The sequence below is a fragment of the Mustela nivalis genome, assembly GCF_964662115.1.
Source record: "Mustela nivalis genome assembly, chromosome: 9".
In the NCBI taxonomy this organism is placed as follows: Eukaryota; Metazoa; Chordata; class Mammalia; order Carnivora; family Mustelidae; genus Mustela; species Mustela nivalis.
The window spans coordinates 52636416-52660460 of NC_139028.1; the positions used below are offsets into that span (position 1 = coordinate 52636416).

Sequence of the window (24045 nt, forward strand, 5' to 3'; positions counted from 1 at the left end):
TCTGCTACGAATATTGTGATTGAGTCGACTCAAGTCTAAGGCATTCTGGTATTTCAGAACATGGTTCCAGTGCAATACAGGAAAGAGATGGGATTGGAACGTGTAGTCTGTAGCTGTCATCTCCATAATAGGGCCATATATCTTGGGGTGTTTTAAAATGACCCATTAGGGTTTAGGAGCAAAATAGTAGAACTTCCATTTATACTTTTAATCATCCCCTTTATATTATTAAACATTTTGGGTAATTTATAGTGTATAGCATATAAACAGTAACATGTACACATTTAAAAAGTAACATAAGGTTAGTAGAGTTCTATGTTCAAATGGTTTTTATATAGAGGACAATGATATCAAACAGTTTGGAGACTACTATTGGAATTACCAGTTACTGAAGAGTAAGGCAAGTTGAGGAATGTCCCAGGTTCATAACTGAGGATTAATACGGAGGCAGGGGCTGATCAATGATATTTTTAAGTGGCATTCGATATTTTGAGGCAGGTAGTAGTACACACACTTGCACACACAATCTGTCAATGTTGCATAGTGAAACTGACTTGGAAGCTATGTGGAATCTTAGTGCTAATCAATGGCACTTTGCTGAATCCTTGGATTGTTAAAATTGAGGCTTGTGGTATGCTTTCTATCCTGCTCAGAATTGACTTAAAAAGTGGAAGAGACTAAGTCTGATGATTACCTTAGTTATTTGAAGAAAAAGTTAACAATAATTTTTAACAGATACCACTATAAAGTTTATAAAATACTGAAAATATTAAAAATCTTAGTTTTAATACCTATAATTATTTTAACTTTTTAGTCTTTTTCTGTACAAATATGTGTGCATAAAATTATACATCAGAATATATTGTGTTTTTTATTACTTTTATATTTACTACTATACTATTAATATTTTCCCATATGGGAAATATTTTAATGGCTGTATAGTATTCCATCATTTGTAATTTACTTTGATAGTTCTCCATTCAGTATTTAGGCTATTTCCTGTTCTCAGCCATGGAATAATGCTTTAATAGATATCTGTGTATATCAACCATTATGTGTTTTCTGATGAAACTACTGAATTCAAAGATATTGACATTTATATTCTCTTGATACAAATTGTCAAAGTGCTTTGCAGAAAGGTACTACCAACAGTGTTTGAAAGGCATACCTACCTATACCCTCGTTAGTATTAATCATTTAAAATATTCATCAAATTAATGATACAATTTGCTGCTTAATACATTAGATTGCAGTTCTTATTCATTATTGAGACTGAACTGTTTTGTTTTACTCTTTTTTTGTTGTTGCACAGTTGACATATGATGTTACATTAGTTTCAAGTATACAACATAGTGATTTAACAACTCTATACATTATGCTGTGCTCCCAAGTATAGCTACTGTCATCATGTGGCTCTGTTATTATACCATTGCCCACATTCCCTGTACTATACCTTTCATCCCCTTGACTTTCTCCTTCTATAACTGGAAATGTGTACCTCCCACTGCCCTTTATCCATTTTGCCCATCCCCCAACCCCTTTATCTATTTTGCCCATCCCCCAGTTGTGAACTGGCAACCACCAGTTCACAATTTATGGGTCTTTTTTCTTATAATTATTGAGTATTTATATTTAAGTTTTTATTTAAATCCCAGTTAGTTAACATATGATATAATATTAGTTTCAGGTGTACAATATAGTGATTCCACACTTTCATACAATACCCAGTGCTCAACAAGTTTTTACTTAAATTCCAGTTAACATACGATATATTAGTTTCAGGTGTACAATATAGTGACTCCACACTTTCATACAATACCCAGTGCTCAACAAGTGCATTCCTTAGTCCCCATCACCTGTTTAACTGCCACCCCACCTACTTCCTCTCTGATAACCCTCAGTTTTTTTCTACAGTTTAGTTTATTAGTTTATTTCTTGGTTTGCCTCTTCTCTTTTTCCCCTTTGCTCATTTGTTTTGCTTCTAAATTCCAAGCATAAGTGAAATCATATGGTATTTGTCTTCCTCTGACCAACTTATTTCACTCAGCACTCTCCAGTTCGACCCACATAGCTGTGAATGTCAAGATTTCTTCTTTTTTCTTAAATGGCTGATTAATATCCATGGTGTGTGTGTGTGTGTGTGTGTGTGTGTGTGTGTGTACATCACATCTTCCTAATCCATTCAACAGTTATTGGAAACTTGGGCTGTTTCCATAATTTGGCTATTGTAGATAATGCTGCTATAAACATTGGGGTGCATGTATCCCTTTGAATATGTATTTTGTATTCTTTGGGTAAATACCTAGTACTGCAGTGCCTGGATCACAGGAAGTTCTATTTTTAACTTTTTGAGCAATCTCGGTTTTGTTTTCCAGAGTGGCGGCACTAGTTTGCATTATTTTGACGATGTCCAGTAGTTTATTTTTGCGTTTGTTTCCTTTGCCTCAGAAGATATATCTAGAAAGAAGTTACTTTTTTTAAAAATTATTTTTTATTTATTTTCAGCATAACAGTATTCATTATTTTTTTTCAGCAAACAGTATCATTATTTTTTCACCATACCCAATGCTGCATGCAATCCGTGCCCTCTATAATACCAACCACCTGGTACCCCGACCTCCCACCCACCCCCGCCACTTCAAACCCCGCAGATTGTTTTTCAGAGTCCATAGTCTCTCATGATTCGCCTCCCCTTCCAATTTACCCAAACCCCCTTCTCTCTAACTCCCCATGTCCTCCATGCTTTTTGTTATGCTCCACAAATAAGTGAAACCATATGATAATTGACTCTCTCTGCTTGACTTATTTCACTCAGCATAATCTCTTCCAGTCCCATTTATGTTGCTACAAAAGTTGGGTATTCGTCCTTTCTGATGGAGGTAAAATACTCCATAGTGTATATGGACCTCATCTTCCTTATCCATTTGTCCATTGAAGGGCATCTTGGTTCTTTCCACAATTTGGCGACCGTGGCCATTGCTGCTATAAACATTGGGGTACAGATGGCCCTTCTTTTCACGACATCTGTATCTTTGGAGTAAATACCAAGGAGTGCAATGGCAGGGTCATAGGGAAGTTCTATTTTTAATTTCTTGAGGAATCTCCACACTGTTCTCCAAAAAGGCTGCACCAACTTGCATTCCCACCAACAGTGTAAGAGGATTCCCCTTTCTCCACATCCTGCCCAACACATGTTGTTTCCTGTCTTGCTAATTTTGGCCATTCTAACTGGTGTAAGGTGATATCTCCATGTAGTTTTAATTTGAATCTCCCTGATGGCTAGTGATGATGAACATTTTTTCATGTGTCTGATAGCCATTTGTATGTCTTTATTGGAGAAGTGTCTGTCCATATCTTCTGCCCATTTCTTGATATGATTGTCTGTTTTGTGTGTGTTGAGTTTGAGGAGTTCATTATAGATCCTGGATATCAACCTTTTATCTGTACTATCATTTGCAAATATCTTCTCCCATTTCGTGGGTTGCCTCTTTGTTTTGTTGACTGTTTCCTTTGCTGTGCAGAAGCTTTTGATTTTGATGAAGTCCCAAAAGTTCATCTTTGCTTTTGTTTCCTTTGCCTTTGGAGACATATCTTGAAAGAAGTTCCTGTGGCAGATATTGAAGAGATTACTGCCTTTGTTCTCCTCTAGGATTCTGATGGATTCCTGTCTCACATTGAGGTCTTTTATCCATTTTGAGTTTATCTTTGTGTACGGTTCAAAGTATAGGGATAGAGGGAACATTCCTGAACTTCATCAAATCTATCTATGAAAGACCCACAGCAAATATCATCCTCAATAGGAAAAAGCTTGCGTCCTTCCTGTTGAGATCAGGAACACAACAAGGATGCCCACTCTCACCACTCTTGTTCAACATAGTATTAGAAGTGCTAGCAACAGCAATCAGACAACAAAGGGAAATAAAAGGTATCCAAATTGGTAATGAAGAAGTCAAACTCTCTCTCTTTGCAGATGACATGATTCTTTATATGGAAAACCCAAAAGACTCCACCCCCAAACTACTAGAACTCATACAGCAATTCAGCAATGTGGCAGAATATAAAGTCAATGTACAGAAACAGTGGCTTTCTTATACACTAACAATGAAAATACAGAAAGGGAAATTAGAAAGAAGTTTCTACCCCTGATGTCAACGAAGTTACTGCCTGTGTTATCCTCTAGGAATATCCTCTAGGAAAAAATAGTTTCAGGTCTCACATTTAGATCTTTAATCCATTTTCAATTTATTCTTGTGTGTGGTGTAAGAGAGTGGCTTAGTTTTATGCTTTTGCATGTTGCTGTCCAGTTTTCCCAGCATCATTTCTTGAAGTCACCGTCTTTTTTCCATTAGATATTCTTTCCTACATTGTCAAAGATTAATTAACTATATAGTTAGGGTTTATTTCTTAGTTTTCTTTTCTGTTCCATTGTTCTTTGTGTCTGTAGTTGTGCTAGTACCATACTGTTTTGATCACTACAGCTTTGTAATATAACTTGAAATCTGGGACTGTGATGTCTCCAGCTTTGCTTTTCTTTCTCAAGGTTTCTTTGGCTATTTGGAGTCTTTGTGGCTCCCTACAAATTTTAGGATTGTTTGTTCTAGCTCTGTGAAAAATGCTATTGATACTTTGATGGAAATTGCATTGAATGTATGGATTACTTTGAGTAGCATGGACATTTTAACAATAATTGTTCTTCTAATCCATGAGCATAGGATGTCCTTCCATTTCTTTGTGTCATCTTCAGTTTCTTTCATCAGTGCTTTATAATTTTCAGAATATAGTCTTTTCCCTCTTTGGTTAGGTTTATTCCTAGGTATCTTATGGCTTTTGGTGCCATTGTAAATGGGATTAATTCTTTGATTTGTATTTCTGCTGCTTCATTATTTGTGTATAGAAATGCAACAGATTTCTGTATGTCAACTTTGTATCCTATGACTTTACTAAATTCATGTGTCAGTTCCAGCAATTTTTTTGGTTGAGGTTTGGTTTTCTATGAAGTATATCATGTCATCTGCAAATAGTGAAAGTTTGCTTTCTTGCTGATTATTATGATGTTATTTATTTCTTTCTGTTGTCTGATTGTTGTGACTAGGTCTTCTAATACTATGATAAATAACAGTGGTGAGAGTGGATATCTCTGTGTTGTTCCTGACTTTAGGGGTACAGGTTTTTCCCATTGAGGATGATACTAGCTGTGGGTATTTCACCTCTAAATCTACTTTGTTGAGGGTTTTTTTTTTTTTTTAAATCATGAATGAATGCTGTTTGTCATATGCTTTTAATGCAACTATTGAAATAACTATATGGTTCTTATCCTTCTTTTATTAATATGGTGTATCACATTGATTAATTTACAAATATTGAACCATCCTTGGAGCCCAACAATAAATCTCACTTAATCATGGTGAATGATTCTTTTAATGTACTGATGGATTCAGTTTGCTAGTACTTTACTGAGAATTTTTGTGTTCAAGTTCATCATAAATATTGGCCTATAGTTCTCTTTTTTTGGTGGAGTCTTTGGTTTTGGTATCAGAGTAGTGCTAACCTGACGAAATAAAGTTGAAAGTCTTCCTTCCATTTCTATTTTTTGGAAAAATTTGAGGAGATAGGTATTAACTCTTTTTTTAAGTGTTCAGTAGGATTCACCTGTGAAGCTCTCTGGCCCAGGTTTTTGTTTGTTGGGAGCTTTTTTTTGATGATTGAATCAATTTATTTGCTTGTTATTGGTCTGTTCAAGTTTTCTATTTCTTTTTGGGTTAGTTTTGGTAGTTTATATTTGTAGGAATTTATCCATTTCCTCCAGGTTGTCCAACTTATTGGCACATAGTTTTTCATAATATACTCATAATTGTTTCTATTTCTGTGGTGTTATTTCTCCTCTCTCATTTCTGATTTTATTTACTTGAGTCCTCTTGCATTTCTTTTTGATAAGTTTAGCTAGAAGTTTATCAATTTTATTAATTTTTTCAAAGAACCAGATCCTCATTTTATTGATCTGTTCTATTGTTTTTTGTTTGTTTGTTTGTTTTTTTGTTTCTATATCATTTATTTCTGCTCTAATCTTTACTACAGTCTTCCTTCTGCTGGCTTTAGGCTTTGTTCATTGTTCTTTTTCTAGCTCATTTAGATGTAAGATTAGGTTGTTTGAAATTTTTCTGGTTCCTTGATGTAGGCCTGTATTGCAATAAGTTTACTTCTTAAGATCACTTTTGCTGCATCCCAAAGATTTGGGACCATTGAATATTCATTTTCATTTCTTTCCATGTATTGTTTTTTATTTCTACTTTGATTTCATGGTTGACCCATTCATTCTTTAGTTACATGTTGTATAAACCTCCATGTAGTTGTGGTCTTTCTAGATTTTTTCTTGTGGTTGACTTCAAATTTCATGGCATTATGGTCAGAAAATATGCATGGTATGATCTCAGTCTTTTTGTATTTGTTGAGGCCTGAATTATGACCAATATGTGAACCATTCTGGAGAATGTTCCATGTGCACTTTAAAAGAATATATATTCTGGTGCTTTAGGATGGAATGTTCTGATTATATGTTAAGTCCTTCTGGTCCAGTGTGTCATTCAAAGCTAATGTTTCCTCACTGATTTTCTGTTTAGATGACCTGCCCATTGATGTAGTGGGTGTTAACGTCCCTTGCTATTATTGTATTATTTTCAGTGAGTCTCTTTGTTTGTTATTAATTTTTTTATATATATTTGGGTTTTTCTATGTTGGGTACATAAATATTTACTATTGTTTTATATTCTTTATTGGATTATCCCCTTTATAATTATATAACTCCCCTTTTTGGTGTTTTTTATAGTCTTAGTATTAAGGTCTAGTTTGTCCAATGTAAGTATTACTACTCTAGCTTCTATTTTTGACAATTTACATAATGCATGTTTCTCTGTCCCCTCAGTTTTCAATCTACAGGGGTCTTTATGTGTAAAATGAGTCTCTTACAGGCAGCATATAGATGGGTCTTAGTTTTTTTCTCTTTTTTTAATCCATTCTGACACTCATTGTCTTTTTATTGGAGCAGTTAGTCCATTTATATTCAAAGTAATTATTGAAAGATATGTATTTGTTGCCATTTTATTACTTGTTTTGTCATTGTTTCTGGAGATTTTTTCTAATCCCTTGTCTTTGTCACTTTTGTTCTCTTCCCTGCATTCAGAGAGTCCCTTTTAATATTTCTTGCAAAGCTGGTTTAGAAGTGATCATGAACTCCTTTGATTTTTGTTTGTTTCAGAAACTCTTTATCTCTCCTCTATTCTCAAAGATAGCCTTGCTGGATGGAGTATTCTTGGCTGTAGATTTTTCCCAGTCAACACTTGGAATATATCATACACTACTTTCTGGTTTGCCAAATTTCTGCTGAGAAGTCAGCTAGTCTTATGGGTTTTCCCTTGTAAGTTAAGGACTTTTTTTTTTTTTTTTTGAAGATTTTACATATTTTTTAATGCAGAGAGGAAGGCATAGACGGGGGATGAAACAGGCTCCCTGCTGAGCAGAGAGCCTGATGAGGAGCTCGATCCCAGGATCTTGGGATCATGACCTGAGCCAAAGGCAGAGGCTTTAACCCACTGAGCCACCCCGGCTCCCCAAGATTTTACTTATTTATTAGAAAGAGAAAGCACAAGTGGGCAGAGGGGCAGAGGGAGAGAAAGAAACAGACTCCCTGTCGAGCTGGGAGCCCAATGCAGGGCTTGATCCCAGGGCCTTGAAATCATGACCTGAGCTGAAGGCAAACGCTTAACTGACTGAGCCACCCAGGCACTTCTTTTTTGTTGCTGCTTTTAAGATTTTTTCTTGATCAGTATCTTTTGGAAATTCAATTATACTGTATGTCTTGGTGTTGGCCTGCTTTTGTTGATATTTATATATGTTCTCTGTCTCCTGGATCTGAATGTCTGTTTCCTTCCCCATTTTTCAGACTTTTTGGCCATTCTTGAAGTAAATTTTCTGCCCTCTTATCTCTCTCCTCTTCTTCTGGGACTCCTATCATACAAATGTTATTATGTCTGATAGAGTCACTGAATTTCCTAAGTCTTTTCTAGTGCTGCACAATTCTTTCTTTTATTTGGCTTCATTATTTCCCATTATTTTGTGTTCTAGATCACTATTTCATTCCTTTGCTTTTTTCAGCTTGCTATTCATTGCTATTCATTGTATCAAATGATACAATACATATCATTTATTGTATTCTTTATCTCCCATTGATTCTTTCTTAATTCTATTATCTTTTCTTTTCTTAATTCTATTATCTATTCTTTTCTCAAGTCCAGTGGGTATCCTTATAATTGTTGCTTTAAATTCACTCATCAGGCATATTACTTTTATCTGTTTCACTTAGATCTCTTGTTGTTCTTTCAACAAGTTGTTGTTGATCTCTTGCTGTTCTTTCATTTGGTATAAATTCCTCCATCTTGGTATTTTGTCTAAGTCTCTGCCTCCTTTTCTGTGTTAGAAAAGCCTGTAATGTTTCCTGCTCATGAAAGTAATGGCCTTATGAAAAAGTCATGTGGTGACCAGGGTCTGGCACTTCAGGGAGTATCTCTGGTGTGTGCTATGTGCATTCTACTGTTGTATTTCGGCTGCTCTATCCCTTATGCCAGTCATCTGCAGAGGCCTTTCTTGCCAGCTGTGGACAGTGCTTGATCCCTGGCCTGAATGTGGTGATTTTTGACTAGGTATGCTCTGGTCTGCTTGTGAAATGAGACCCGATACCAACTCCACTGGAGCTGAGGCCCTGCAGAGCTCTCCGATTGGGACATTGGTGTGGGCAGGGGTTTATGCTGGTCTTCTGGGGGAGGATCCCACCATGCTCAGACTGAAGCAAACTTGACTGAGAAGGGTAGTCCTGGTAGAGCATGGGATGTTGGACCTTGATGTAAGGAAGTTGGGAAGCCAGTGTTGGCACTATACTGCCCCCAACAGGTTGTTCTGTGTTTATGCTGAGGGGAAGTGGTGGCAAATGGTGGCAGCCAGTTCCCCTGCCTCACAGAGGTAGACATGCCTCTGAATGCTCCCTTCCAAAGACTTTATCCAAGAGGAGCAAATAATTTCTCCACTGTGTGTCCCAGGCAGTCTTCAAATGGCTTTTTCCATGCTCTCTGCCCTCATATTGTTTGCCTGCCTTTTCTCCATGAGCAGGGTAGTACTCTCAGAGCTCTATCCCAGTCAAGCCTGCTGAACTTTAAAACTCCAGCCTTTAAGCCACACTGGTTGCAAGAATTTGTGAAATTCAGTTGCTCTTATTTTCTAAGCCAATGGATTTGGGAAAACATTCTCCTTGTTCATTCCCCTGTGTGCCCCTCTGTCTCTTGCCCTTCTCTTGGACCATGGCTCCCTCCCTTCTGCAACACACAATCTGTTCATCCCTTAAAGCACATCTCTTTATTTCCTACCTTCTTTAGTGTGGTCTTTTCTCTCCTTTTAGTTGTAGAGTTTGTTCTGTCAGTCTTCAGGCTGATTTCTGAAGTATTTAGCTCTTTTATGGGCCTCACTGATATCTTCTATGCTCCATCAGGCATGCTGCTTATATCTATTTCACTTGGATCTCTGGCTGTGGCCTTATGTTGTTCTTTCATTTGGGATAAATTCCTCCATTCTGGCCATTTGTCTAAGTCTCTGCTTTCACTGTGGTCTCTTCTTTCCCTTTAGTTTTGGAGTTTGTCAGTTTTCAGGTCAATTTCAGGGGTATTTAAGATGATATGATAGTTATCTCATTGTGTTTGTGGGACGAGACAAGTCTCGGGTTTTTCTCTTCCACCACCATCTTTCTCTCTCTCTGTATTTCTTTGGTGATTCATTCAAGCTCTTTGTCCATTTTTGAAATGATGCTAGAGTTATTATTTTGGAAGAGCATTTTATTTATGAAAAATGCTATCCTGTTGTCATATTGAAATATTTCTTGTTTTTTGATCACTATTAATTCTGCTTATAGTGCTTTTTGACATTCATAATATTTTAAATTTTGGGGTGATGAAATCTACCACCATTTAAAAAATTCTTTTTCACTCCAGTATTAGCTGTTCTATATTTTTTCTAGGCTCTTATTGCTTTTTATTTGAATCTCCTGAAGTATTTTTAGTTAATTTCGAGGTGCATAGTCCTATGTATATACCTAATTTTACAAAAGTGATCAAGTATATACTTTTTATCTTAAATTCAGTTTTTTTTAACTTTTCCATTTGTGCATGTTTTCCCTTTTACTCATTTCTTGTCTGTGCTGCATTATATACAGTTAACCTATCTTAACAACTTAATGTGTTTATATATTCTGCACTCATAAAATTTGTATTCATATGTAAATATACACATGTATCTATATGTATATTTATATAAATATTTTGTACATATATCCATACTACATACATATACATCCAGAGTTATGAAAAGTAATTATTTCTAATAAAAATATTCATTTATATGAATGTTTCTTCAAATTATCTGGTATACCTTTAATTTGTTTTTCTGATGGATGTATATTTTCATAGTGTGGATATATCATAATTAATTCAGTATTCACCCTTCAATGTGAGTTTATTATTTTCTGTTTTATACCATTGTTATTAATGCTTTAATCTGATGATTGCATGTATTTCTGAACATACAGATACTTTTATTCTATAGTATAGATTCTCAGGGGTGACATTATTGGCTCCAAGGATGTGTGTACTTTTATCTTGAATAAGTGTTGCCAGACTGATTTTGCCTTTCATATTTTCACTAACAATGCATGTTGGTTAAATTTTAGCTCACATCAATCCCAGCAATAGGTGTTGCTGCTTTTCTAATTTTTGCCAGTTTAATAAGCTTAGTGATACTTCATTTTTAGCATAATTTCTATTTCTCAAACTATTAGTGAATTTGAGCATTGTTTTTTATGTTTGTTGGCTATATTAATCTGCTCTTTTGTGAATTTATTCATATTCTTTTCTCACTTTTCTGTTGTATGTCTCTTTGTTGTCCATTTATATGGACTTTTGGCATATTCAAATGATCCAATTTGCATATATTTCCATATATAGATTTCTTAGGGATAAAATTTTTACTTGAATTGTTATACACATGTAATGCCTTTGGTTTATATTAATATCCTTTCAACTAATACATTAGTTAGATAACTGATTTAAAAAGAAAAACAGAACTTCAGGCTGTTTATGCAGTGGTTATCTAAGATTATCTGATTAAATGAATATAAATCAGGACTTTTAATTGGCTTTTGGTAATGTAAAGATGAATGGTAATGTAAAGATGAATGATCAGAAAAAGTAACTGCATAGCTATTAGACTTACTTTTTAATGTCAAATGGCTAGGCAAGACAGAGTTAATGTAGTGTGGGTTTTCCCACTGCAGTTTTATGGTTTCTTTGAGTTCTGCCCTGTTCATCTTAAAACATCTTGTTTAGGAACTCCTTATCCTTTAGTGATTTAATTCCTGGCCAGTTATATCCAAAACATCAGAACAAGAATGCTCACTAATTCTAGTTAAGGTGTTTCTAAAGTGAATCTGATTGTTCCTCCTTAATGGGTAATATGAGGCAATGAGACAGACTTGGCTGGTCTGTCTCCTTGAAGATAGAGGTGGGTACAGTAGGAGAGTATCTGATTTTGGATCCCTGTACTGGGCCAGAGCAACTGAGGATCTTGTTCTGTTGGGATTGGCTTTCCAAGGTCAAATTTTGGAGAGGGAGTCCAAATTAAATTGTTAGTAAAGTTGTCTAAATGAAGAACAGTAATTGAGAAGGGGAGTCCAATGAATTTTATAATGAGAAAACCTTAAAATAAGGGATGACATCCTGGATAGTTCTGTTGATACAGTGTACAGACATGTTACTTTGTTGTTGTTGTTGTTGTTGTTCAGCAATATTTCTTTTTTTTAAATTTATTTTAATTTTTTTTCTTTTAATTTTTTATTTTTTATAAACATATATTTTTATCCCCAGGGGTACAGGTCTGTGAATCACCAGGTTTACACACTTCACAGCACTCACCAAAGCACATACCCTCCACAATGTCGGACTTCAAGCTCTATTACAGACATGTTACATTTTTAATTCTCATCTTGTATCCCTTCCTTTGAACAAACTGAGTTTATTTAAAGCATCTGGGAAGGACATATAAGTTCTTTGAGGGTAGCCATTACAAATCTTCCTTAACTCCGATTCCTCATATGCACAAGCGTGTTTATCATGTTAGGCTCAAGAAGTAAATTTTGAACTAGAAAGTCTCTCTAAGCATGTTGTCCAACTTCAGTCTGGCCATCAGGCTCCTTGCCTATTCCATTAAGCTTCTCTATTTATGTTCTCTTAGCTGGATCTCCCCAGGATGTAGGCTAGAGTGGAGAAGAAACATGTGTGCCTTAGTTTATCAAGGCTGGCATAGAAGGTCATGGATAATATCCTCTGAAGCAGTATGAATGATAATTCTTTCGTGACTGGTAATTTGGCTCTGGAAACAGAAGTTTCAAAAACACTTAGTAAGCAATGGATGCATCCCTGGGATACTGATTTCAGTGGATTATATATGTGCTTATACATTTATTTAACAACAAAGAAAAAAGGTTTATTAAGACATCCATACCCTTTAAAAACCTTTGATAATGCAGAAAAATAAAAAAGGGGTATCCTCTGACAACTCCAGAAGTCAAGATTAGTGGTTCAAATGATAACTTTATTTTATGGGTTTAAGATTTAACTTAGTGTTCTGTACTTTTTTTAGTAAAATCAAGTCAATCTTTTGGAGTATTTTGACAAGATGAAGACAAAACATGATAGCATAAAAATGAAAATTTCAGGGCAAATAACCATTAGGTTGGGTATTGTAAAGACAGGGTAGTTTAAAATTCATTTTAAGCCATCAGATAGCTTTTGGCTGCAAGATGTCAGTGATACTTTCATGCCAACGAGGTATCTTCCACACACACCCTGCCCGCCATAGAAGACTCCACAAAGAAGGGTACTACTGTACACATAGTGTCTAGCACAGTGCCTGGCATAGGAGGACTCTTAATGAACTATAATACTGCATAAAATTTTAAACTTTTTTTTCCTGTAAATCCACATGATTTTAGTATTAAGCTTTGAATCTGCTGAAAGGCAAAAAACATAAGCTCACCAATTCTGGGTTTTCTCCAAGCATTTTTGCTTTACATTTAATCACTCCCAGACTTTTTCTCCATCATCTTTTTTCCCCCCCATCAGAGGGAAAAATTCCCTGATGTGTATATTTTGTCAGAACATCTCAGTGGAAGTAGAGAGACTATGTAATACTGTACATCACTGTGTTGAGGACAGTGCCTCAGTGATTACTGTTGGATTGAATGACACTGGTCGGGGAGACATGCAGGGAAGAAAAATCATGATCATCAGTCAGCATCCACAATGAAATAATTCCTATTAGGACATTTCCTTTCTAATCTTTGACAGTCCTCACTCCTTTATTGTGCTGTGTGCAGATGAGATGCGTGTTTCTACTTTGTTTTTAGCTATAAGGTATGCTCTACCATCTGCTCCTCTTCCTCATTTTAACCAGAAAGCTTCTTCACTTCATTTTTTTTTTTTTAAACTCCATGGGTGTATTATGGCTACATGAGTAAAAACTGGCAGCAAAATGAGCATTTGGCTGCTTCCTACTCCTCTTGGTGTTTAGTGGGATTTAGTGAGGCTGCTCAGGATCATCTACTGGATATTCTTTTACCAGTGTTTTTATTTTATTCTCCTGTGCCTTATTCATGCAAGGGAGCTTCTTTAAAGACTTAGGATTGAGAGAAGGATGTAAGTTGAAGTGATTTTCAGCAAGTTCCCTTTTCTCCTCTTTTATTCTTTTTCTTTTGCTCTTTAACATGAGTGTTTTGGACAGAGGTAGAGTGTGTAACTGGGAGGAAATAAATTCCATTTGACTGCTTATTCTCTTAAATCTTTCCAGTCTTACACCTGGATGATAGCTTTTGAATTTAAAAACAAGAATATGGTGTCTGTGCTCTCTGTTGTTATGTCCTCTGGAAGTTCTGGAAGCCTCTAATGCAACAATTCAAATGTAGGATGGTTAGGGTAAAAAGGATATGCAAGGAAACCCCATTATTAGTAAGTCACTCTGTCCTTCTGCAACAGATGCAGAAAGATTTACTGTTCTGATGGAAGATGTCCTGTAACTTAAATTTTAATGTCTGGCTTGCTGCAGGAAAATTTTCTATGTGGAAATAGGATGGTGGATAGAAATCTATTAATCAGCTTTTTTTTTTTTTTTCAAAAAAAGAAAGAACAAATAAAGCAAAACCTGAATCTCAACCACAGTTCTCCCCCCCCCCCCCCAGTTTTATTGAGTTAAAATTGACAGAAAGCACTGTGTAAGTTTAAGGTTGGCAGGATAATAATGACTTACATGTGTTGTGGAATTATTACAATAAGTTTAGTTAATGTCATCACCTCATATAGTTACCAAAAAATAAAAATAAAAATGAAAAATGTCTTTTTTCCTTGTGTTGAGAACTATTAGAATTTACTCTCTAAACAACTTTTCAAATATGCCATACAGCATTGTTAGCTGTAGTCATCATATTGTGCATTATGTCTTTAGTACTTTTTAAACTTATAACTGGAAGTTTTTACACTGTGAGAAGTTTACTTTTAAAATATGCTTGTGGGGGCACCTGGGTGGCTCTGTCAGTTGAGCAGCTGCCTTCAGGTCAGCTCATGATCTCGGGGTCCTGGGATGGAGCTTCCTCTGCTTCTCCTCTCCCTTTGTCCCATGGCTTATGCTCTCACTCTCTCTGTCAAATAAATAAAATCTTAAAAAATATATATGTAGTATGTGTGTGTGTATATATATATGTATATATATACATATATATATATATGATCTATCTATTTATCTACTTGTGAAAAATTCTGCACATTTTTCCTTTCAATCCTTTCAATCCATGTCAGTGATCTGATATTTTTTACTGTGTGGTAATATTTCTATACTTTCAATTTTTGCTACAAAATAAGTTAGAGGTGTTGGAAAACTGTGATTGGGATTTTATCACATGTACTATCTCACGTCATTATATTTAACATAATTTTAAGTGATTTGCTTTCTACTGCCCTGCCTTCAGTATATTTGCAATCGAGATCACTTTATAAAAGTAAGGTCTTTAGCATTTTGGTGGAACATGGACATATGGTGTCACTCTTTTGTCGAAACCTCCACCCAAGTATAAGCTATATTCCTTACAATTGCCTGTAGAGCTCTACCAGTCATGATTTTGGTTACCTCTCTGATTTAATCCTACTACTCTACTCCTCACTCACTCCTGTCTGGCTTCTCTAGCCCCCTCATTGTTCCTTAAGCATACAGAGCCTTGATTTCTTTGCACTTACTTTGTCCTTCAGGTATATCCTGAAATGCTGTTTTTCTAGATATCTGCATGGGAGGGGGGTGAACTTTTTCAGGTTTTTAATGTTACCTTTTCAATTGCGTCCTACCCTGTTCTATTTAAAATAACCTACCCAGCACTCCCTGTTACAACCTTGCTTTGTTTTTGTTCAAGCATTTGTCATTATCTATCAGAACACATTATTGCCTAGTTGTTAAGGGAAAGCATTCAGACCCTTTGGCTTTGAATGCAGGTTCTACCACTTACTGACTGGGCAACTTTGGTAAATTATTTAACCCCTCTAGATTGCAGTTTCTTCCTCTAAAATGGGAATCTTATAAGAATTAAATATGTATTTGTTCTTTCAATGAAATGTAAGCTTCACAAGGGAAAGGATTTTTTGTCTCTTTTATTTCCCTTTCTTCAAAACCTAGAATATTCCCCCCCATTTTCTCAATCATTTGTTGAGAAGTTTAGTTCTGTTATTTTAGCTTAAAGCATTTTTTTCCCCTAAGAACAAATATACTAAAATTAGCTCTACCTTCTTAGCTAGGGCCATCTGAATCTTCCATGAGAGCCCGTTGTATTTTTAGAATAAATGCATAGTACAAGTGACAGCTGATGGAATGACTCACCCATCCATTAATTCTTTCATTTAAATATTTATTGTTGAAGCTACTGTATTTTGTTAGGCTCTGTGCTAGATACATTCATTGGGAGACACTAATATTAAAATATAATTTTCCAGTAACCCTAACCTCAAGGAGTTTGTTTTTTAGTTGAGTCCGGACTTTCAAGGATGGATCTGTGAGGATGGTGACTGAAGCCCTGACTTTGTATTCAAATGTGGGTTTATATATGTCACTCCTGCCATTCGTGAACTATATGACCTTGAATAAGTTATTCAATCATTCCAAATTATAGATTCCTAACCAGTTAAACAGGAACAGTATTTGTACTAATTTCAGAGGGCTTTGAATTCATTAAGTGACATTATCTAGATAATGTGCTTAATATAGTGCTTGACACATAGTAGGCACTCAATAATTCCTATCTTCCATCATTATTGCCTTAAAGGCTGCCTTGAAGGGTGGGTAGGGCATGTAAAAGTAGGCATAAAGGGCATTTCAGGCAGATAGAACAGCTTGAATTAAGTCAGAGAAGTGATGAGGCATGGGGTACATGTGGGAATACAACTGGTTCTGTTTGACTGAAGCGTAGAACACATTAAAGTAGGTAGTAAAAGTAGGAAGACCAAAATTTGGTCATTTAATTCTTCATTCTGAAGTAACCCCTGGTAATGCTTTGACATAACTTCTATCATCTTTTTTATACAGCATAAATTTGTGTGAAAGATTGCATATTATAGAATTGAGATTAGAGATACAGATAATAGTAGACACCTATGTAGTGCTTCTATGTGCCAGACACTGTTCTAAGCATTTTACATGTATTTAATCCCATTGCTTTCCTTCTGGGTCTTTCTAACAGATCTGTGATTAGTTTTAAGAAAGAAAAGAACAGGGAAGGAGTCAAGATGGCAGAGAAGTAGCAGGCTGAGACTACTTCAGCTAGCCGGAGATCAGCTAGATAGCTTATCTAAAGATTGAAAACACCTGAAAATCCATCAGCAGATCGAAGACAAGAAGAACAGCAATTCTGGAAACAGAAAAACGATCACTTTCTGAAAGGTAGGACCAGCGGAGAAGTGACAGACCCCGGGGGGAGGGGCCGGCTCCCGGCAAGCAGCGGGACTTTTAAAAGTCTGTTCCGCTGAGGGACATCGCTCCAGAGGCTAAACTGGAGCGAAGCCCACGCGGGGTCAGCGTGGCCTCAGGTCCCGCAGGGTCACAGAAGGATCGGGGGTGTCTGAGTGTCGCAGAGCTTGCGGGTATTGGAACGGGAAAGCCGGCTACAGAGACAGAGCCGACAGTAAGCTTGCAGCTCGGTGTTACCTTGAACCAGTCGCAGGCTCGGTGAGCTCGGAGCGCGGCCGGAGGTCAGGCAGACGGGAGTAACTGGGCGCTGTTCTCTGAGGGCGCACTGAGGAGTGCGGCCCTGGGCTCTCAGCTCCTCCGGGCCGGAGACCAGGAGGCCGCCATTTGTATTCCCATCCTCCAGAACTCTATGGAAAGCGCTTAGGGAACAAAAGCTCCTGAAAGCAAACCCGAGCAGATTACTCACCCCGGCCCCGGGTAAGGGCGGTATAATTCTGCCTGGGGCAAAGACACATGAGAATCACTACAACAGGCCCCTCCCCCAGAAGATCAACAAGAAATCCAGCCAAGACCAAGTTCACCTACCAAGGAGTGCGGTTTCAATACCAAGGAGAGCAGCAGAATTCCAGAGGAGGAGAAAGCCAAGCACGGAACTCATGGCTTTTTCCCTGTGATTTTTTTTTAGTCTTGCAGTTAATTTAATTTTTTCTTTTTCATTTTTTCTTTTTTTTTTTCTCGCCTTTGGGTAAAATTTTTTTTAACTGTTACCTTTTTCTTTTTTAACGATTTTTTACTAGTTTATCTAATATATATATTTTTTCTTTTTTACATTTTTCTTAGGTGTTTTCTTTTTTTTTAATTCTTTTCTTTTCTTTTTTTTTTTCTTTTTTCTTTTTTCCTTTTTGAACCTCTTTTTAATCCCCTTTATCCCCCCTCACAATTTTGGATCTCTTCTAATTTGGTTAAAGCATATTTTCATGGGGTTGTTGCCACCCTTTTAGTATTTTACTTGTCCCTTCATATACTCTTATCTGGACAAAATGACAAGACGGAAAAATTCAACACAAAAAAAAGAACAAGAGGCAGTACCAAAGGCTAGGGACCTAATCAATACAGACATTGGTAATATGTCAGATCTAGAGTTCAGAATGACAATTCTCAATGTTCTAGCCAGGCTCGAAAAAGGCATGGATGATATTAGAGAAACCCTCTCGAGAGATATAAAAGCCCTTTCTGGAGAAATAAAAGAACTAAAATCTAACCAAGTTGAAATCAAAAAAGCTATTAATGAGGTGCAATCAAAAATGGAGGCTCTCACTGCTAGGATAAATGAGGCAGAAGAAAGAATTAGTGATATAGAAGACCAAATGACAGAGAATAAAGAAGCTGAGCAAAAGAGGGACAAACAGCTACTGGACCACGAGGGGAGAATTTGAGAGATAAGTGACACCATAAGACGAAACAACATTAGAATAATTGGGATTCCAGAAGAAGAAGAAAAAGAGAGGGGAGCAGAAGATATACTGGAGAGAATTATTGGGGAGAATTTCCCCAATATGGCAAAGGGAACGAGCATCAAAATTCAGGAGGTTCAGAGAACGCCCCTCTAAATCAATAAGAATAGGCCCACACCCCGTCACCTAATAGTAAAATTTACAAGTCTCAGTGACAAAGAGAAAATCCTGAAAGCAGCCCGGGAAAAGAAGTCTGTAACATACTATGGTAAAAATATTAGATTGGCAGCTGACTTATCCACAAAGACCTGGCAGGCCAGAAAGAGCTGGCATGATATTTTCAGAGCACTAAACGAGAAAAACATGCAGCCAAGAATGCTATATCCAGCTAGGCTATCATTGAAAATAGAAGGAGAGATTACAAGCTTCCAGGACAAACAAAAACTGAAAGAATTTGCAAATACCAAACCAGCTCTACAGGAAATATTGAAAGGGGTCCTCTAAGCAAAGAGTGAGCCTACAAGTGGTAGATCAGAAAGGAACAGAGACCATATACAGTAACAGTCACCTTATAGGCAATACAATGGCACTAAATTCATATCTCTTAATAGTTACCCTGAATGTTAATGGGCTAAATGCCCCTGTCAAAAGACACAGGGTATCAGAATGGATAAAAAAACAAAACCCATCTATATGTTGCCTCCAAGAAACTCATTTTAAGCCCGAAGACACCTCCAGATTTAAAGTGAGGGGGTGGAAAAGAATTTACCATGCTAATGGACATCAGAAGAAAGCAGGAGTGGCAATCCTTATATCAGATCAATTAGATTTTAAGCCCAAAACTATAATAAGAGATGAGGAAGGACACTATATCATACTCCAAGGGTCTGTCCAACAAGAAGATTTAACAATTTTAAATATCTATGCCCCCAACGTGGGAGCAGCCAACTATATAAACCAATTAATAACAAAATCAAAGAAACACATCAACAATAATACAATAATAGTAGGGGAATTTAACACTCCCCTCACTGAAATGGACAGATCATCCACGCAAAAGATCAGCAAGGAAATAAAGGCCTTAAATGACACACTGGACCAGAGGGATATCACAGATATATTCAGAATATTTCATCCCCATGCAACAGAATACACATTCTTCTCTAGTGCACATGGAACATTCTCCAGAATAGATCACATCCTCGGTCCTAAATCAGGACTCAACCGGTATCAAAAGATTGGGATCATTCCCTGCATATTTTCAGACCACAATGCTCTAAAGCTAGAACTCAACCACAAAAGGAAGTTTGGAAAGAACCCAAATACATGGAGACTAAACAGCATCCTTCTAAAGAATGAATGGGTCAACAGGGAAATTAAAGAAGAATTGATAAAAATCATGGAAACAAATGATAATGAAAATACAACGGTTCAAAATCTGTGGGACACAACAAAGGCAGTCCTGAGAGGAAAATATATAGCGGTACAAGCCTTTCTCAAGAAATAAGAAGGGTCTCAGGTATACAACCTAACCCTACACCTAAAGGAGCTGGAGAAAGAACAAGAAAGAAACCTTAAGCCCCGCAGGAGAAGAAAAATCATAAAGATCAGAGCAGAAATCAATGAAATAGAAACCAAAAAAAACAATAGAACAAATCAACGAAACTAGGAGCTGGTTCTTTGAAAGAATTAATAAAATTGATAAACCCCTGGCCCGACTTATCAAAAAGAAAAGAGAAAGGACCCAAATAAATAAAATCATGAATGAAAGAGGAGAAATCACAACTAACACCAAGGAAATACAAACTATTATAAGAACATACTATGAGCAACTCTACGCCAATAAATTTGACAATCTGGAAGAAATGGATGCATTCCTAGAAACATATAAACTACCACAACTGAACCAGGAAGAAATAGAAAGCCTGAACAGACCCATAACCAGTAAGGAGATTGAAACAGTCATTAAAAATCTCCAAACAAACAAAAGCCCAGGGCCAGACGGCTACCCAGGGGAATTCTACCAAACATTTAAAGAAGAACTAATTCCTATTCTCCTGAAACTGTTCCAAAAAATGAAATGGAAGGAAAACTTCCAAACTCATTTTATGAGGCCAGCATCACCTTGATCCCAAAACCAGACAAGGATCCCACCAAAAAAGAGAGCTATAGACCGATATCCTTGATGAACACAGATGCGAAAATACTCAACAAAATACTAGCCAATAGGACTCAACAGTACATTAAAAGGATTATTCACCACGACCAAGTGGGATTTATTCCAGGGCTGCAAGGTTGGTTCAACATCCGCAAATCAGTCAATGTGATACAACACATCAATAAAAGAAAGAACAAGAACCATATGATACTCTCCATAGATGCTGAAAAAGCATTTGACAAAGTACAGCATCCCTTCCTGATCAAAACTCTTCAAAGTGTAGGGATAGAGGGCACATACCTCAATATCATCAAAGCCATCTATGAAAAACCCACCGCAAATATCATTCTCAATGGAGAAAAACTGAAAGCTTTTCCGTTAAGGTCAGGAACACGGCTGGGATGTCCATTATCACCACTGCTATTCAACATAGTACTAGAGGTCCTAGCCTCAGCAATCAGACAACAAAAGGAAATTAAAGGCATCCAAATCGGCAAAGAAGAAGTCAAATTATCACTCTTCGCAGATGATATGATACTATATGTGGGAAACCCAAAAGACTCCACTCCAAAACTGCTAGAACTTATACAGGAATTCAGTAAAGTGTCAGGATATAAAATCAATGCACAGAAATCACTTGCATTTCTCTACACCAACAGCAAGACAGAAGAAAGAGAAATTAAGGAGTCAATCCCATTTACAATTGCATCCAAAACCATAGGATACCTAGGAAAACCTAACCAAAGAGACACAGAATCTATACTCAGAGAACTATAAAGTACTCATGAAAGAAATTGAGGAAGACACAAAGAAATGGAAAAATGTTCCATGCTCCTGGATTGGAAGAATAAATATTGTGAAAATGTCTATGCTACCTAAAGCAATCTACACATTTAATGCAATTCCTATCAAAGTACCTTCCATCTTTTTCAAAGAAATGGAACAAATAATCTAATATTTATATGGAACCAGAAAAGACCTCGAATAGCCAAAGGGATATTGAAAAAGAAAACCAACATTGGTGGCATCACAATTCCGGACTTCAAGCTCTATTACAAAGCTGTCATCATCAAGACAGCATGGTACTGGCACAAAAACAGACACATAGATCAATGGAACAGAATAGAGAGCCCAGAAATAGACCCAAACTCTACAGTCAACTAATCTTCGACAAAGCAGGAAAGAATGTCCAATGGAAAAAAGACAGCCTCTTCAATAAATGGTGCTGGGAAAATTGGACAGCCACATGCAGAAAAATGAAATTGGACCATTTCCTTACACCACACACAAAAATAGACTCAAAATGGATGAAGGACCTCAATGTGCAAAAGGAATCCATCAAAATCCTTGAGGAGAACACAGGCAGCAACCTCTTCAACCTCATCCGCAGCAACATCTTCCTAGGAACAACGCAAAAGGCAAGGGAAGCTAGGGAAAAAATGAACTATTGGGATTTCATCAAGATCAAAAGCTTTTGCACAGCAAAGGAAACAGTTAACAAAATCAAAAGACAACTGACAGAATGGGAGAAGATATTTGCAAACGACATATCAGTAAAAGGACTAGTGTCCAGAATCTATAAAGAACTTAGCAAACTCAACACCCAGAGAACAAATAATCCAATCAAGAAATGGGCAGAGGACATGAGCAGACATTTCTGCAAAGAAGACATCCAGATGGCCAACAGACACATGAAAAAGTGCTCCATATCACTCGGCATCAGGGAAATACAAATCAAAACCACAATGAGATATCACCTCACACCAGTCAGAATGGCTAAAATCAACAAGTCAGGAAATGACAGATGCTGGCGAGGATGTGGAGAAAGGGGAACCCTCCTACACTGTTGGTGGGAATGCAAGCTGGTGCAGCCACTCTGGAAAACAGCATGGAGGTTCCTCAAAATGTTGAAAATAGAACTGCCCTATGACCCAGCAATTGCACTATTGGGTATTTACCCTAAAGATACAAATAAATCTGATCCAAAGGGGCACGTGCACCCGAATGTTTATAGCAGCAATATCCACAATAGCCAAACTATGGAAAGAACCTAGATGTCCATCAACAGATGAATGGATCAAGAAGATGTGGTATATATACACAGTGGAATACTATGCAGCCATCAAAAGAAATGAAATCTTGCCATTTGCGACAACATGGATGGAACTAGAGCGTACCATGCTTAGCGAAATAAGTCAAGCAGAGAAAGACAACTATCATATGATCTCCCTGATATGAGGAAGTGGTGATGCAACATGGGGGCTTAAGTGGTTAGGAGAGGAATAAATGAAACAAGATGGGATTGGGAGGGAGACAAACCATAAGTGACTCTTAATCTCACAAAACAAACTGAGGGTTGCTGGGGGGAGTGGGTTTGGGAGAAGGGGGTGGGATTATGGACATTGGGGAGGGTATGTGCTTTGGTGAGTGCTGTGAAGTGTGTAAACCTGGTGATTCACAGACCTGTACCTGTGGGGATAAAAATATATGTTTATAAAAAATAAAAAATTAATAAAAAAAAAAAACCAAGAACTGTTCAAGTCACATATCAAGTCAGTTTGAAACACATTTAACTGTGGTTATCTGAGTCCCCAACTGCCACATTCCAATCTCAGTAAGCCAGGATCAAAAGCAGAGAACATCTTACAGCTTTTCTTTGATATCTGTACTGTAACATTTTTTCAAAACACTGAGGTAATAAATTAACCAAAAAAAAAAAAAAAAGTAAGAAAAGAACAATAGCAATAGCGAATAAGAGTAATTCTGATGTATTTCCAAGATCGTATGTATCTTCCTATAAAAAATAATCCTGCTTTTATGCTCCATAGCTGGTCATTTGGCACTATCTCCCCAGTATTCTTCCTCTAATAGGACTATGTCTGATTCAGTCTACTTCCATTTTTTATAACAGGAGTTATTTTTTGGCATACAGATTTCTTCTCAACCTTTCTGTTATTAACAGGGGAAAGGAGAAGTTGCCTAGAGTGGGTGTTACCCATTACAAAGATTTTTAGAATAAACTTTATGTTCTTCTATATTGGATATCCCTCTGACTCTTATTTGGTGTTATAGTCTTTCCATATCACCACTTTCCAAGAAGATGGAGGAAAAAACCTCTTTTTCATTTCTCCAGCCCTGCCTCCTTCTTCCCCTCCCACACACATTTCCAGGGGAAGGCTCTTAAGGCAGAGCAAAATAACCAGCATCAGCTTCTCTGCTGAATCCTCTGTCTATAATCGACCAAGAAAGAGACTACTCTGTTGATATTAGAATTTCTAGGTGTGGGTTGGGGGTAATTATTCAATAGGCAGGGCTTCGTCCCTTCAGATTGTCAGAGAATCCTACAGA

At 36.9% G+C, this 24045-nt stretch overlaps 1 protein-coding gene across 7 annotated transcripts in view; it reads left to right on the top strand.

The window, feature by feature from the left end:
- The window catches only part of DLG2 (discs large MAGUK scaffold protein 2), a gene marked incomplete at its 3' end in the record, with an annotated part of 2041616 nt that overhangs the window by 338196 nt on the left and 1679375 nt on the right, over positions 1-24045 (top strand). The window lies entirely within an intron of this gene.